Consider the following 15,386-nt stretch of genomic DNA (forward strand, 5'->3'; position numbering starts at 1 on the left):
GGAGTTACAAGCTACAGATGATACCATCTTAGCATCCCAGGATCACATTACTAAAATTCAGCAGCAAACCCCCAATTTTCAGCAATTTTTTTCAAAAAAATTATTTAAAATACACACATAAAAGACAAACACAAAAACACACATTTGGGATACTTTCATTCCCATTTCTATCAGGAGCTCTAACAGAGATACAGTTTTACATTATTTTGTTAATGTTTATGCTTGCAAATTTTTGTTTAAATTTCAAATAAAAATTATTTTCTCTATTATTAATCTTTTAGGCTTTCTATTTAATCTCACTTCCTTTGTTGTTTCTTTCTTTTAACCAATTGTAAAATTTATCCCGTGATCTATAATAATCTGAATCCCCCTTCCCTTCTAATTTCTTTGTCAGCATGTCCGTCTCTGCACATTCCATAATTTTTTAAATTATCATTCCTTCTTTTGGTATGTCTTCATTTTTCCATAACTGCCGCTATTAAAATATGGATGATCAAATATTTAATTTCCTTTTTATACATTTTATTAAAAATCCCTAGTAAAAATAATTTTGGGTTTTTTTTTCTCAATTTCCTCTTTTGTGATTTCTTTCAACCACTTCCCTATCATGTTCCAATATGTTCTTCCTTCTGAACAGATCTACCATAGGTGATAAAATGTTCTAGAGCAAGGTTTTGTTATTGGAGCATTATGAAGTAAAAATGGAAAGCACCAGGCCTTTAAGCAACAAATACCAGTGATATGACTTGGGCTACATAACCTTTTCAAAATTTAAAGGTGGGATGAGAGCAAAGAAGCCTCTAACTTCTCCAACTTTATAATTTCTAGTAATATAAGGAAAAAAACATTCTTTTAGGGTTCATCATGTGGTGCCTGAAACCCACTGTATAACAGGATGTTTGAATTATTCATCTTTGATGTCTTAAGCATAAAACATATCAGGAAAGACTTAATGAACTCAATCTGTATAGTCTGGAGGACAGAAGGAAAAGGGGGGACATGATCGAAACATTTAAATATGTTAAAGAGTTAAATAAGGTCCAGGAGGGAAGTGTTTTTAATAGGAAAGTGAACACAAGAACAAGGGGACACAATCTGAAGTTAGTTGGGGGAAAGATCAAAAGCAACATGAGAAAATATTATTTTACTGAAAGAGTAGTAGATCCTTGGAACAAACGTCCAGCAGAGGTGGTTGATAAATCCACAGTAACTGAATTTAAATATGCCTGGGATAAACATATATTCATCCTAAGATAAAATACAGAAAATAGTATAAGGGCAGACTAGATGGATCATGAGGTCTTTTTCTGCCATCAGTCTTCTATGTTTCTATGTAATAAGCAGGTATTTTTCTGACTGGCTGCAGTTCTCAAGGTTTCAAGAAGAAAACTATCCCTTTTAATTGGACACTTAATTTAATTGGAAATTAGTTGGAATTTAATCATTCTTCTATAGAGATGATTGCTGTGGTGGAGAGCTTAACTTGGGGCTACAGAATCTATAGGTTAGATTTTATTTTTCTCAGAGTCCAGTGTCTTTTGTTGCTTTTTAAAGTGCTATGAGTGGAAATTGTTAATTTACAGAAGCAAATAACTGAGAATGGTTGTGTTTATTTAATTCCACCAAACTAAACATGAATAGGGAAAGAGAAAGCTGTCCATTTTTAAGAGGGCTTGCAACAATGTTGTCGTTCATAGAATTGCTCAATTATAAAAGAAGAAACTGCATTACAGTGATCCCTCGATTTGCGCGTTCTCGATTAGCGCAAAACGCTGCAACGCGGTTTTTCAAAAAATATTAATTAAAAAATAAGTCCGCGTTTTTTTTCCTACACCACGGTTTTTCCCGCCCGATGACGTCATACTGAGGGAGAGAAGGGAAGGAGGGAAGGAAGGAGGGAGGGAGAGAAGGGAAGGAGGGAGGGTTGCCATTGCCATTGCCGCCAGCGCTGCCCCAAGAAAGCCGGTGAGAGGAAGGAAGGAGGGAAGGAGGGAGAGAGAGAAGGGAAGGAGGGAAGGAAGGAAGGAGGGAGGGAGAGAAGGGAAGGAGGGAGGGTTGCCATTGCCATTGCCACCAGCGCTGCCCCAAGAAAGCCGGTGAGAGGAAGGAAGGAGGGAAGGAGGGAGGGAGGGAGAGAAGGGAAGGAGGGAAGGAGGGAGGGTTGCCATTGCCATTGCCGCCAGCGCTGCCCTGTGGGTAGCGGCGAGGAGCCCGGAAAAATCACCATTGCATTGCCAGCCTCCGAACTTGCGTCGCTCCACCTTCTGCGCATGTGCGGCCATGGAACAAAGGGCGCGCATGCACAGATGGTGTTTTTACTTCCGCATCCAGTATAACGCGGAAATCGGTTAGCGCGGGAGGTCTTGGAACGTAACCCCCGCGCTAACTGAGGGATCACTGTACTCGTATTACTTATGGAACTGTGACTTTGATGTTCACTTCATTACGTGAACAGGCTGTCAAAATATACAGTAGGTTATTAACAATTATTGTGGCTCCTACATTTCTGTGACATGAATGTCCTTAGTTGTGGCAGAAATTGTGCAGCCTTCGACTTGGACATCATTTTCTTGTCAGCCAATGTGTCCTTGAGGATCCACAAAAGCAAAACAAAAAAAACCCCTGTGGTTTTTACCATCAGTGGGTATGTTAACCTTGAGTCAATTAACCTTTATGAACTTTGGCTTTCCTTTTTGGTCATTGTCTTGAAATTAAAGTGCTGTTGTTGTTCTCTCATCCAGATAAACTCATTTCATCATTTCTGTGTTTCCAAACACAATGTGGCTTCAACCTTGACTGAGCTTGGATTTAGCATGGGTGACTTGCGAATAACCTAAGACTGCAATAATAAAATGAAATGAATTTCTTGTTTTTTTTTTAAAAAAAGACCATAATTATGGCTTACATAAAATAAAAGTACACAGTTTAGAAAATCACGGCAGGAAACAAAGTTTTAGAGCAAATGGAGGCTACAAAGTCGAAGGTAGAGTGGTCCAAATTGGCTCTAATGAGGGTAGCTTGATTAAGTGTTGAAGTAGCTAGTGTCAAACTGGATTTCATTGAAGGCCACATCAAGGTTGCTTTTGACCTTGGGGGAGCCAGTGTGGGGGTGGCCAGGGTGGATGTAGCTACTCATGTTGTGGGCACCTGCAATGGTTCGAGTGCTCTCTCTGCGAAAATGGGCTCCCAAGCTCCGTTTTGGCTGCAACAGCATCCTGCAACCTTCTGCCAGTAAAACGGAGCTTGGGAGAGGTGCATGCAGCCCTCCCAAGCTCCGTTTCTACTGGCAGAGGCATTGAAGGCCAGTCCTTTGCTATTTCTAGAGTGGTGCTGCGGGGCTTGAGTTTGGCACCCCTTTTTAGAAGATATTGATCATTTGATATAGAGGATTAGAAAGTTTTTGAAGGGCTGATAGAAATAGGATAACAAACCAGTAACAACTGGCTAACTGCATCCATTCATTCATGCATTCATTCAGCCATGCGAAGTAAATGAGCACCAATCTTATTCAGATACAGGTACAAGCATCTTTATCTGGCACCCTACAGAAATATTAACAATTGGCATCGTCTGTCACAATGTTTTGAAGAGGTAAATGACTTTAAACACACAGAGAGAGCAAAATATATCCTTGGTCTGCAGTCTGACTTGATCTGCCAACAAGATACTTGCAGAACAGGGTCTGCAGCAAGTTGCCGCAGCCAATTCACTGTGGCCAACGCATCATGGGACAAAAGTTACACTATTCCTTGTGTGTCTAATCACACTTGGCCAATAAAAATTCTATTCTATTCTAATTATCAAAGAAATAGTTGATTAGCATCATTAAAAATCGGGTGCCAAAAAGGGGACAAAATGAAATGTGAATGACAAAAACTAAAATATTTTTTTATTATTTTAAATAATTGAATTGTCCTGCAACAAGTTGTTGTGTGGCAAATTGGCCATGACAAGTTGACTGTGAGAGGTGGGCTGTGGTGAGTTGGCTGTGGCAAGTTGTCCCATTCCATGCCGAATAAGTCCCCGGGGCCATTTTGGATTAAACATCATTATGCTTGGGTTTTTTGTATACATCCATGGATTTAACTTTCAGCCTGCATCCTAAGGCAATTGGAAAATGTTTTAATAAATACAGAAATGGAAAAAGATGAAGATACAGTGGTACCTCTACTTACGAACTTAATTTGTTCCATGACCAGGTTCTTAAGTAGAAAAGTTTGTAAGAAAAAGCCATTTTTCCCATAGGAATCAATATAAAAGCAAATAATGCATGCGATTGGGAAAACCACAGGGAGGGTGGGGGCCCTGTTTTCTCCCAGGAGATTCCTAGAGAGGCCCAACAGAGGCTTCTCCCAGCCTTTTCCGGTTACAGTTTCAGAGGCTTGGTTTTGTAAGTGGAAAATGGTTCTTGAGAAGAGGCAAAAAATCTTGAACACCCGGTTCTTATGTAGAAAAGTTCGTAAGTAGAGGCGTTCTTAGGTAGAGGTACCACTTTATGTGTTAGGATTTTCCCTTAAACTGATGCCCTCCAAATGAGTTGGTAGTTGAGTTCCATTGAACCTAAAAAAATGGAAAAAATGCCAGAGAAAAGGAAGCGAAGAAGCATCATTCCTTTGACTAAAGAATAGGTGTTTCCCCCCAACCAATTATTTTTAGGAATACAGTGATACCTTGGCTTACAAACCCCTCATCATACAAACCTTTCGAGATACAAACCCGGGGTTTAAGATTTTTTTGCCTCTTCTTTCAAACTATTTTCACCTTACAAACCCAAGCTGCCGCCACTGGAATGCCCCGTCTCCGGACTTCTGTTGCCAGTGAAGCACCTGTTTTTGCACTGCTAGGATTCCCCTGAGGCTCCCCTCCATGGGAAACACCACCTCCGGACTTCTGTGTTTTTGTGATGCTGTAGGGAAATCCCAGCAGGGGAATACCAGCAGTGCAAAAACAGGTGCTTTGCTGGCAACGGAAGTCCGGAGGTGGGGTTTTCCAAGGAGGGGAGGCTCAGGGGAATCCCAGCAGTGCAAAAATGGGCGCTTTGGCTGGCAAAAGGGGTGAGTTTTGGGCTTGCACGCATTAATCGCTTTTCCATTGATTCCAATGGGGAACATTGTTTCATCTTCCAAACTTTTCACCTTACAAACCTTGTCACGGAACCAATTTAGTTCGTAAGACGAGGTGTCACTGTATATTTTATGATAGTGGATCTTGCCTTATCTTGACATTCTACATTGCCTCAGTGCTGCCTTTGCTACTTTGGAGACATCTAGTATGCCATGAATCCTCATTTGAAATCAGTTGGTTAATGGTTAACATATCCTGATGTGTCAATGTATTTCAAAGATGCACTGTAATAAAATATTCATAATCCCATAGTCACAAAAGTAAGTGATCAGAAGCAAGATGTAATGACAATACATTGAAAGAGAACAATAATTCTCTTGATCTTTAGTTACTCTGTACTATTAAGAAAAAAGAAAACAAAAGAGAATAACTTGCTTAACAGTATTGTGTAAGTAGATCAGTCTTCATTGGGAGAGGTTACAAAACAGTAGCCAGGGAATAATTTCTCTGCAATCTTGTCTGTTCACACACAAACCAGTGCCCTCTTAATAGAAATGTGACTGGGAACTCAACCACTCTAATTCTTGTGTGAGAATGATGTGCAACTTAGCAGAAGCACATCTGAATAGGGTCCATGATTGTACAATGGAGACTCATCAGATTCTGGATTGATAGCAGGTCATCTTGGATAAAAGCGGAATGAAACTGGATAAACTATGGAGGGGAGATAAAACTAGCAGGTATGGAAATTAGTATATAAGCCTGGGGGGGAAGAAGATGGACTGGGGGTGGATGAATTGTAATTCATTCTAGTCAGTCGATTATGTAATTGAGCATCATCATATCAGCTGGTGATTTGCCCAGTGTAGATTGCTGAGTCTAGTTGTCGAGACAATTTAATCAGGTAAAAGCTGAACGTGCATTTGGGGAACACATTCGGCAAAAATCCTGCAGGGTGCTCCAGGCCTGCATTCAGCCTGAAAAAATCACTAAGCATAACCAAACAAAATGCAACATACACACACACACTGTCCAATCTGGTAGGACTGTTTTCCACAATTCCCATTAATCCCAGTCCTGTACTCTAAATGAGGGGATCCCAACCCTTGATCCACAGCCCAATCTGCAGCCTGTTAGAAACAGGTCTCTCTAAGTGGTAGGTACACACACGATTGTGCAAAGCTCCATTTGTGGGCACATCCACAAAACCATCCCCACTTCCAGGCTGTTGGGGGCCTGGATGGGTGTCAACAGACTCAAACTCAACCCGGATAAGACGGAGTGGCTGTGGGTTTTGCCTCCCAAGGACAATTCCATCTGTCCATCCATTACCCTGGGGGGGAATTATTGACCCCCTCGGAGAGGGTCCGCAACTTGGGCGTCCTCCTCGATCCACAGCTCAGTTTAGAGAACCATCTTTCAGCTGTGGTGAGGGGGGCGTTTGCCCAGGTTCGCCTGGTGCACCAGTTGCGGCCCTATCTGGACCGGGACTCATTGCTCACAGTCACTCATGCCTTCATCACCTCGAGGTTCGACTACTGTAATGCTCTCTACATGGGGCTACCTTTGAAAACTGTTCGGAAACTTCAGATCGTGCAGAATGCAGCTGCGAGAGCAGTCATGGGCTTACCTAGGTATGCCCATGTTTCGCCATCACTCCGCAGTCTGCATTGGCTGCCGATCAATTTCCGGTCACAATTCAAAGTGTTGGTTATGACCTTTAAAGCCCTTCATGGCACTGGACCAGAATATCTCCGAGACCGCCTCCTGCCGCACGAATCCCAGCGACCAATTAGGTCCTCTCCGGGTCCTGTCAACTAAACAATGTTGGTTGGCGGGCCCCAGGGGAAGAGCCTTCTCTGTGGCGGCCCCGACTCTCTGGAACCAACTCCCCCCAGAGATTAGAACTGCCCCTACTCTCCCTGCCTTCCGTAAACTCCTTAAAACCCACCTTTGCCGTCAGGCATGGGGAAACTAAAACACCTCCCCCGGGCAAGTACAATTTATGCATGGTATGTTTGTGTGTGTGTGTGTTAGTATATTGGGATTCTTTTAAACTTTTTAAATATTTAAATTTATTTGGATTTGTTACGATTTGTTGTGTCTTGTTTTGAGCCGCCCCGAGTCTGCGGAGAGGGGCGGCATACAAATCTAAATAATAAATAAATAAATAAACTTCCCTGCCGTTGCCACCATTGCTGCCAGTCCATGGAGCTGGGAAGGTTGGGAGCACTAGTCTAAATGGGCAGGAATCATTGCTGTAATATCTTCTTCTTGTTGTGCCATATCCGTCATTGGATGTTGGCGATCATGTTGGCAATCCTATTTTTATCAACAGCTGCACGAAAAAAGTGCTGTTGAGTTCTGCAACCCTGAGGATCTGTAGCAGGGATCTTTGGGGTTGTGAAGTGAAAACTTCAAGATAATTCCAGTTTGCGGAAGGGTGTTATAGGCATTTTTAAACATCTCGTCTGAGCAATTGTGTGATATAAAGTCATAATTTCCTGAAACTAGACACACTCCAATTGGCAATATCAGATCAAGCATTTAAACAAGCTCTCGCTTGCAATCTCACTTCTTGTCTTGCTTTTCTTGTAGCTTTTTCATCTTTAGTGTTGGCTCATTACCCTCCTCTTGCACCCTCTGTCTGCTCCATTGTTGGCAGTTGTGGAGTACAATCAACATCTTAATTTATGTCCCAGTGATAAATCTAATAGCTTTTTTTCTCCAGGGTGCAGGGGAAAAAAAGAATCAAATGATACCATTTGGAAGAAATGGAATGAAATAATAAAACTATTGTCGAAGGGCTGGGTCTGCAGAAAATGCAACCCTGTGTTCCATGTTGATTGAGTGGGAAATAACTAAGCACTTACAGATAATGACTGTCCATAGAGAAAAGCAGTTTTGCGCCAGATGATTTGCTCACATTTGAAATTTTTGCAGTCAGAGCTGAAGAGTGAAGTGGAGGGGAGGCATTCCTCTTTTCCTCTCAAGGAAGCGGGATCAAAGTGGGGCATTTGCAGGACTGCAACTAGTCATACATGGTTGCATAGGCATCTGTTCTCAGCCATAATACATCATGACATTGTACACAAGGACATATCAGAGTTGGCATCATAATGTTACAATGCACATTTTGTCATTGCTCCCCTGCAACATCTACTGTATATGCTCAGCTGTGTTGCTGTTATCCCAGACTGAGCACAACTATTAGATATCTTCATCATACAAGAATTAAGTTTGAGCTGGCTCTTGGGAGTAAGCCATATTAAAAATGGCATGTATTTGTGTGTGTTTGACCTGCAAATAAGATTATTGCTGCCTCTGGACAAGCGATATTGTGTGCATGCTATCTGTTCTGGTCCATATACTTGAGGTGTATATGAATATTGTAATTCCACAGAACAGGGGCATTGGGTTGAATATATGAATATTAATAACTTAAAATGTTCCTAGTTATCCGAAATCCCATTTACCAACTCTTTGAAGTGGTGACTAATGCTAGCATCAAAGTGCCTGAGGAAACCATCATTACCCACTAATTGTGTCTATCTGGGTTTTCCAATTCCCTCCTTCCCATGGCACAATTAGTAAAACTTCTTGTGTCATAGAAATTTTAGTTTAACCTGAGAAGGCAGAAGTGCTGGCTGGGAATTTAAAGTTGAAATCCTTACATCTTAAAAGTTGCCAAAGTTGAGAAATGCTGATCTAGACTGAAAGATGGCCAGGCTTATTCAGACTAGTACACTTCAATGACAGAAATCATGCTATAATTGCATTTTATAGTCCAAACATTTTACGAAGACAAGAGTTAGATACAAACTATTGAATAAATGGTTTGGATATTAAATATCACATAAAGTTGTCCACATCTCAATTTAAGCACATTTTAAAATTTTATTTCCATCTTGAATCTCTAGGGTAAAGGATGGATAAGATTCACCACTTCTGCGATACAGGAACATTTTGAACCCTAACCTAGCTCTGTCAGGAAATGTGAGCTGAGCGAATGGTTGACTGGGCCTGAACATGGATCTCCCCAAGACCTTCATTACTACACATCATTGGCTGTGACATCTAGTCAAAAACTACACCCCTGGGCATCTTGCATAAGTCACACCCACAGTATGGTAGTAAAAAGTTTGGTAGCCCTTCACTGTGTATATGTACACACACACCCATGCAAGCACAGCTCTTCTAAAATTATACTGTTCTCTGGTACACTCCTCCCAAAAATTCACAGGTACAAATTTCAGACACACACACGTTTGAAAATTCAAAACAATGTTCTTTATAATGAAAATTCAATTAAACTAAGCCCTCTTTTGGTATAGCAAAGAGCACTGGTCTCCAAACAAACTGGTAATTTGTACAAGTCCCTTATCAGTTCTGTGATACTTAGCTTGCAGCTGTGAGGCAATTCACAGTCCTTCTTCTTTCACAAAGTGAAACACACTTTGCCCTGGTTTAGTTTCAAAGCGGGGAAAAATCAGCACACAAAAGGTCAAAGTCAGTAAAGCAGTCACGAAACACAAGGATCAGATAATCCTCCACAATGGCCAAACCCACAGGCTGCTATTTATAGCAGCCTCACTAATTACCACAGCCCCACCCAACCACAGGTGGCCTCATTTTCTTTGATAATAATCTCTCAGTTGTTGTTGCCTATGCATCGCTCTCCGCATGCATGGCTGTATCATTAACTCTTGTTCTGAATCCAAGGAGGAGCTAGATAATTGATCTCCTTCTGAGCTGTCTGCCACACTCTCCTCCTCCCTGTCACTCATATCTTCTTGGTCAGAGGAGCCTTCATCATCAGATTCCACCGGGGGGGCGGCAAAACAGGCCTGCAGCATGTGGATGTCTCCCCCACATCCACAGTTTTTGGGGCAGGAGCTGGGCCAGAGCTAACCACAACAATACACATTCAACCTCATTTACTGCGATAGGAAAAACATATCCAGAGCCCAGAAGGGGAAAAAAGAAAACCATTCAAACTTTTTCTACCGGTTCTGCGTACCTGACCATACCTGTAGGAAGCCATCACTGGCCCCCATGTGTGCATATGGCCTAAATCAATAGTATTGAGATGCTAAGCTTCAAACTCTACAGGAAAGATAGCAGTCACCATACCAACTCATTGTTCTGCCCAAAGAAGCCTCAGGCACAACACATAGGTGCAACCTGGGAAAGTGGTTGAAGTGTCTGCTCTAACTAAACAAACATCACAATACAAAAATAATAAAACATGGCCACCCTGTTTTCCAATAACTCAGAATATTCATGTGTTTTATATACCTATTCTCTCATCACCATGTCGTACTTGGTGGGCTTATTTTTAAATATTCTAATTTGCTATCATACTTGCTAGCAAGCAAGTCCAAATGTAACCAGTGGGACTTTTATTCAAGTGAACATATTTAAGTCTGAATTGTAAAGCATGCACGTAGGGAACATTTATGCAAACTAAGCAGTTCAGCATTTATTGAAGCAATTTAATTCCTTCTAGGGCAGAAAAATTAGATTTGCTTGGTAGAGCATTTTTTTGAGTGGTTTTTTTCATGCTGAATTTTATTCAGAAGCTTCCTTGGTGCTCTCGTTTAGAAATAGATATTTCTGACAATTAAGACTAACATAAAATTATAAAACATTATTGTTTCATGGATCTTGTTTGCAAAATAAATCTACTCAATGTACAAAATGAGAAATACAATGCATCTTTCCTCTTCACATCCAGTGTTCAAAGATTCAAATTCTCTTCAAAAGTATTATAATTGAAAAAAGAGTTTTTGGGTGCTTTATGAAACTACAGACTTTATTCCTGGGATAAACTGTGGCATAAGATGGTACCAAAATGGTCTAATTATAAGATCATGATGCTCAAATGATATTGCTTTGGCTCACTTTTTATAATAATCTGAGCTATATAGCCTTCCTCCCTTCCTCCCTCCCTCCCTTCCTTCCTTCCTTCCCTCCTCCCTAGTTTTTTTCCAGTATCCATGCCTCTCACATTTTATCTTCACAACTCTATGGATAATTATTAGATATATATTTTGACACAACAATCAATAAATAACAGCAACCTTTCCTCTCCATCTTGGTTTGATCTGGAGAGAATTTGACCTGTGAGAACCTTTCCATTCATGTTTCTTCTGGGTCTCCAAGTTGTTAGAAAACTCCTAGCTAAATTTGGTCTATTTGCACCTTGGTGTTCTGTCCGACTCTCTGGTAGAATCCTCCCCAAAATTCACAGGTACAAATTTCAGACACACACACACACACGTTTGAAAATTCAAAACAATGTTCTTTATAATGAAAATTCACTTAAACTAAGCCCTCTTTTGTTATAGCAAAGAGCACTCGTCTCCAAACAAACTGGTAATTTATACAAGTCCCTTATCAGTCCTGTGATACTTAGCTTGCAGCTGTAAGGCAATTCAAAGTCCTTCTTTCACAAAGTGAAACACACTTTGCTCTGGTTTAGGTTAAAAGCTGGGAAAAATCAGCACACAAAAAGTCAAAGTCAGGAAAGCAGTCATGAAACATAACGATCAGATAATCCCCCACAATGGCCAAACCCACAGGCTGCTATTTATAGCAGCCTCACTAATTACCACAGCCCCACCCAACCACAGGTGGCCTCATTTTCTTTGATAATAATCTCTCAGTTGTTGTTGCCTATGCATCGCTCTCCGCATGCGTGGCTGTACCATTAACGCTTGTTCTGAATCCAAGGAGGAGCTAGATAATTGATCTCCTTCTGAGCTGTCTGCCACACTCTCCTCCTCCCTGTCACTCATGTGTTCTTGGTCAGAGGAGCCTTCATCAGCAGATTCCACCGGGGGCAAAACAGGCCTGCAGCATGTGGATGTCTCCCCCACATCCACAGTCCTTGGGGCAGGAGCTGGGCCAGAGCTAACCACAACACTTGGTAACTGGAAGAGGCTCATGAGCAGGACGCGGTTCCTTTCTGCATATAAATAGACAGATCTGACTCAACAGAGGCATTTGTATTTCATATTTTTCTAGAAGAATGAGAGGGAGTCCCATGACGGATAACTGGCAGCATCTCTCAGGAAACTCGCTTATTATTCATGACCATCTGTTCCTATGCAAGAAGAGAGAATGTCCTTGTATTTTTTTGAAATAGGGGGATGGGATCGCTCCTAATGCCATTACAGTTGAACATCAGGCACAGGTGGAAGATCCATGGCAGGGGGTTAGTCAAATGGGCAGATGGGTGGCATGTAAAGTGAATATACTGAAAGCAAATGTTGGTTTCTTCCCCAAACTCCAAAAACTTTAACCTTAGATTGAAAAATGTTCATAAGTCTTTTTTCCACTGCCATTGTAACTTTGAAAGGTCACTAAATGAACTGCTGTAAGTTGAGGGCTACCCTGTACATATAGTTGTACACGTAGCTTATGTTTAAAATATTTTTAATATTTCCTTTTTCTTTTATTCTTCAGTGGCGCAGTGGTTAGAGTGCAGTACTGCAGGATTCTTCTGCTGACTGCCGCCTACCTAAAATTTGACAGTTCAAATCTCACCAGGCTCAAGGTTGACTCAGCCTTCCGTCCTTCCGAGGTGGGTAAAATGAAGACCCAAACTGCTGGGGGCAATATGCTGACTGTAAACCACTAGAGAGGGCTGTAAAGCACCGTAAAGTGGTATATAAGTCTAATTGCTATTGCTATTCCCCTATAGGCCTTTATATTTAGAAGATTGTAGATCCCTCTCCTCCCCCCAAAAAAGAATAAGGTGGGAAGAAACAATGGTCAACCATGGAAAGGAATCTGTCCAGAAATCCAGGGGCAGTTCTATCAACTGGGTAGTTCTGGATCGGCAGACATAGCGTATATAAAATCTTACCCATTAAGTGACATGGGATTTGGGAACCTTGGTTTCCAGTGTTCACATGCTGCCTTCCCTTGGCATCACAACTGTCCCTTTCACATTCTTCCCTCCCCATGTAATCTCTTACGAGAGTGGCAATCTCCTTTATACTCTTTTCCCCCATTATTTTGTTTTCCCAATCTCCTAGAGATTACAATTTGAATTTGTCCTTCTCAGTATTTCTGCTCGCTTCAAATTTATGCCTATACTGCAGCAGATACAATCAGTAGATTACAAGCAGAAGTGACTCCAGTATTGTGAATTGTCATCTAAAACCATGTACTTCTGGACTTCCTCTTAGCTAGCCAAGGAGATGTTTTTGTTCTCATTAATTCTAGCTGTTGTACTTTCATTGATCAACAGGGTAAGGTTCTTGCTTTTGATGTCCAGGTCATTTCAACCCAGTCTGCCGATTTTCATGCTATTGCACAAACTCACCAATTGGCTAGCCAATTTGGAGTGATTAAAATTGTTGATTGTTATGATCATATTTTTGGAGTGATTGGACTCACAGTGTGGTGCTATCCTTAATGCCCCTCTGTGCCTAAAGGATTGTTTCCCAAAAGGGATGATGCCCAACTCATAATTCTAAACTTCTACATGCCTAACCACAAGCCCAATTATTATTTATGCTTGCAATACTCACAACAGTGACACATCAGTACCTTCACTATAGTTTGGTAGTGTGTTAAAGGGTGAAATGATGATGGCAGTTAAAACTGCAAGTAGCTGTCTTGCTATGGAGTCACCGAAGTTCATCATTAGCAGTCAAAATTGTGCCCAGAGGCAGAGAGCTTAGATAATGAAGCTCACTCCATGAAAATATAATTGTCTAGTAATGTTATGCAGGGAGTTGTTTATTTCCACTGACCAATAATAATTAAAGCTTTATAACTTCCTTGCCTGAAACTGTCTAAATATGCTGTGAAATTGCAAACTTCTGCACTTGATTTGTGGCATCTGGTTTGATTGGGATAAACAATGTTTCTGCTTGATTGGAATAAAAGAAGTGATTCTGGTTTCCACTACTTGTGTTTCATTGGGTATTCACACCAAGTGAATGGAGCCAGTCTTGGCTGAGTCAACAGAGAGAATGGAAATTCTGCTTTTATTTCAGAAGACCACCAAAAGTGATGGATTAATTTAATCCATTCATTTCTCCTCCTCCCCTCTAAAGCTGACAACTACTTTTCCTTTACTAAATTTAGAATCCTATCCTGGATGCAGACTTTCTATCATAGACCTACACCATTCTACTATGTTATTTTATTACTGTGATATGAATGAGCCTAAAACTCAAACCATTCCAAGAAATCTACTGATTATTTTATCAAGGTTTTTTTTTTAAATTTATGCTTTTGTACTACTAGACAGAGGAGTACTAAATTGGACAGGCTGTAGTGCCAAGGGAACATGGGGAAATAATCCTTCAACATTTGGTAGAGGGTTTCTTCAAATTCCTTGTGTGTCCAATCACACTTGGTCAATAAAGAATTCTATTTTATTCTATTCCTGAGAGGGGAAGGTCTCTCTGCCAACTGACTGATTATATGTCATAAATTCAATTTTAATCATTAGAATCCACATAAATTGTTTCCACAAACATTTTCTTCACCAAGATCACCTCAGTTGGTCAATTTCATTGTAGAGTGTTTGGAAGAAAGATGAGGTAGGAAAGCCTGCTTGCACCAGCCCATCCGGGCATATGAAAAACTACTATATTAATGTTTCATTGTGAGAACATCAGATACATCTGCATGTTCATTGATTTATTACAAGTTCAGAAGCATGTGTAACTTACTACCGCCACCCTCCATAGCACATAAGTGCTTCAGAATACAGGCATTAGCAACATATCAGTAAAAGCTCTCTCATGTCAAATATGTTGCCAATAAACAATCCTAATATCAGAGATGGAAGAGGTTGTTTAGTCCATCAATTCAGACTTCCTATTAAGTGCAGGAACCAAAATGGAAACATCCCAGTCTGATTATTAACAAGAACACAAACAGAAGGGTAGGATTTGGCTCATAGACCTGCTTGTTCTCTAGCGCAAAGAATGAATGAATGATCACAAAACAGAACACAGCCTCCCTTTTCAGGTCTTGAGACTCTGAATGATGGTTCTGCTTCTAGCAATTCATCCCCAAATGGTAAGATTTGTATCCCAGACAACCAAAGTAGAAGAACTTGTTTAAAGCATCTGTTCCTAGTTTTAACAGGTTCTATTTCCTATCTAGCTTTATTTCAGAGGGTTTTTTTTCTGCTACAGGAAAACTGTTTCCTAAGATTCATTGTCTGTATAAACTAATCCTTGAAAAGATCTTTAAACTGTCAGCAGCTTCTTCTTTCTCTGCTAAAATAGTCTGTTCCCTAGATACTATTCACAGGAGATGCTTAAATTACCTTAATTGAATGCCATGTT

The sequence above is a fragment of the Erythrolamprus reginae genome, chromosome 1 (genome assembly GCF_031021105.1).
Source record: "Erythrolamprus reginae isolate rEryReg1 chromosome 1, rEryReg1.hap1, whole genome shotgun sequence".
NCBI classification, from domain to species: domain Eukaryota; kingdom Metazoa; phylum Chordata; class Lepidosauria; order Squamata; family Dipsadidae; genus Erythrolamprus; species Erythrolamprus reginae.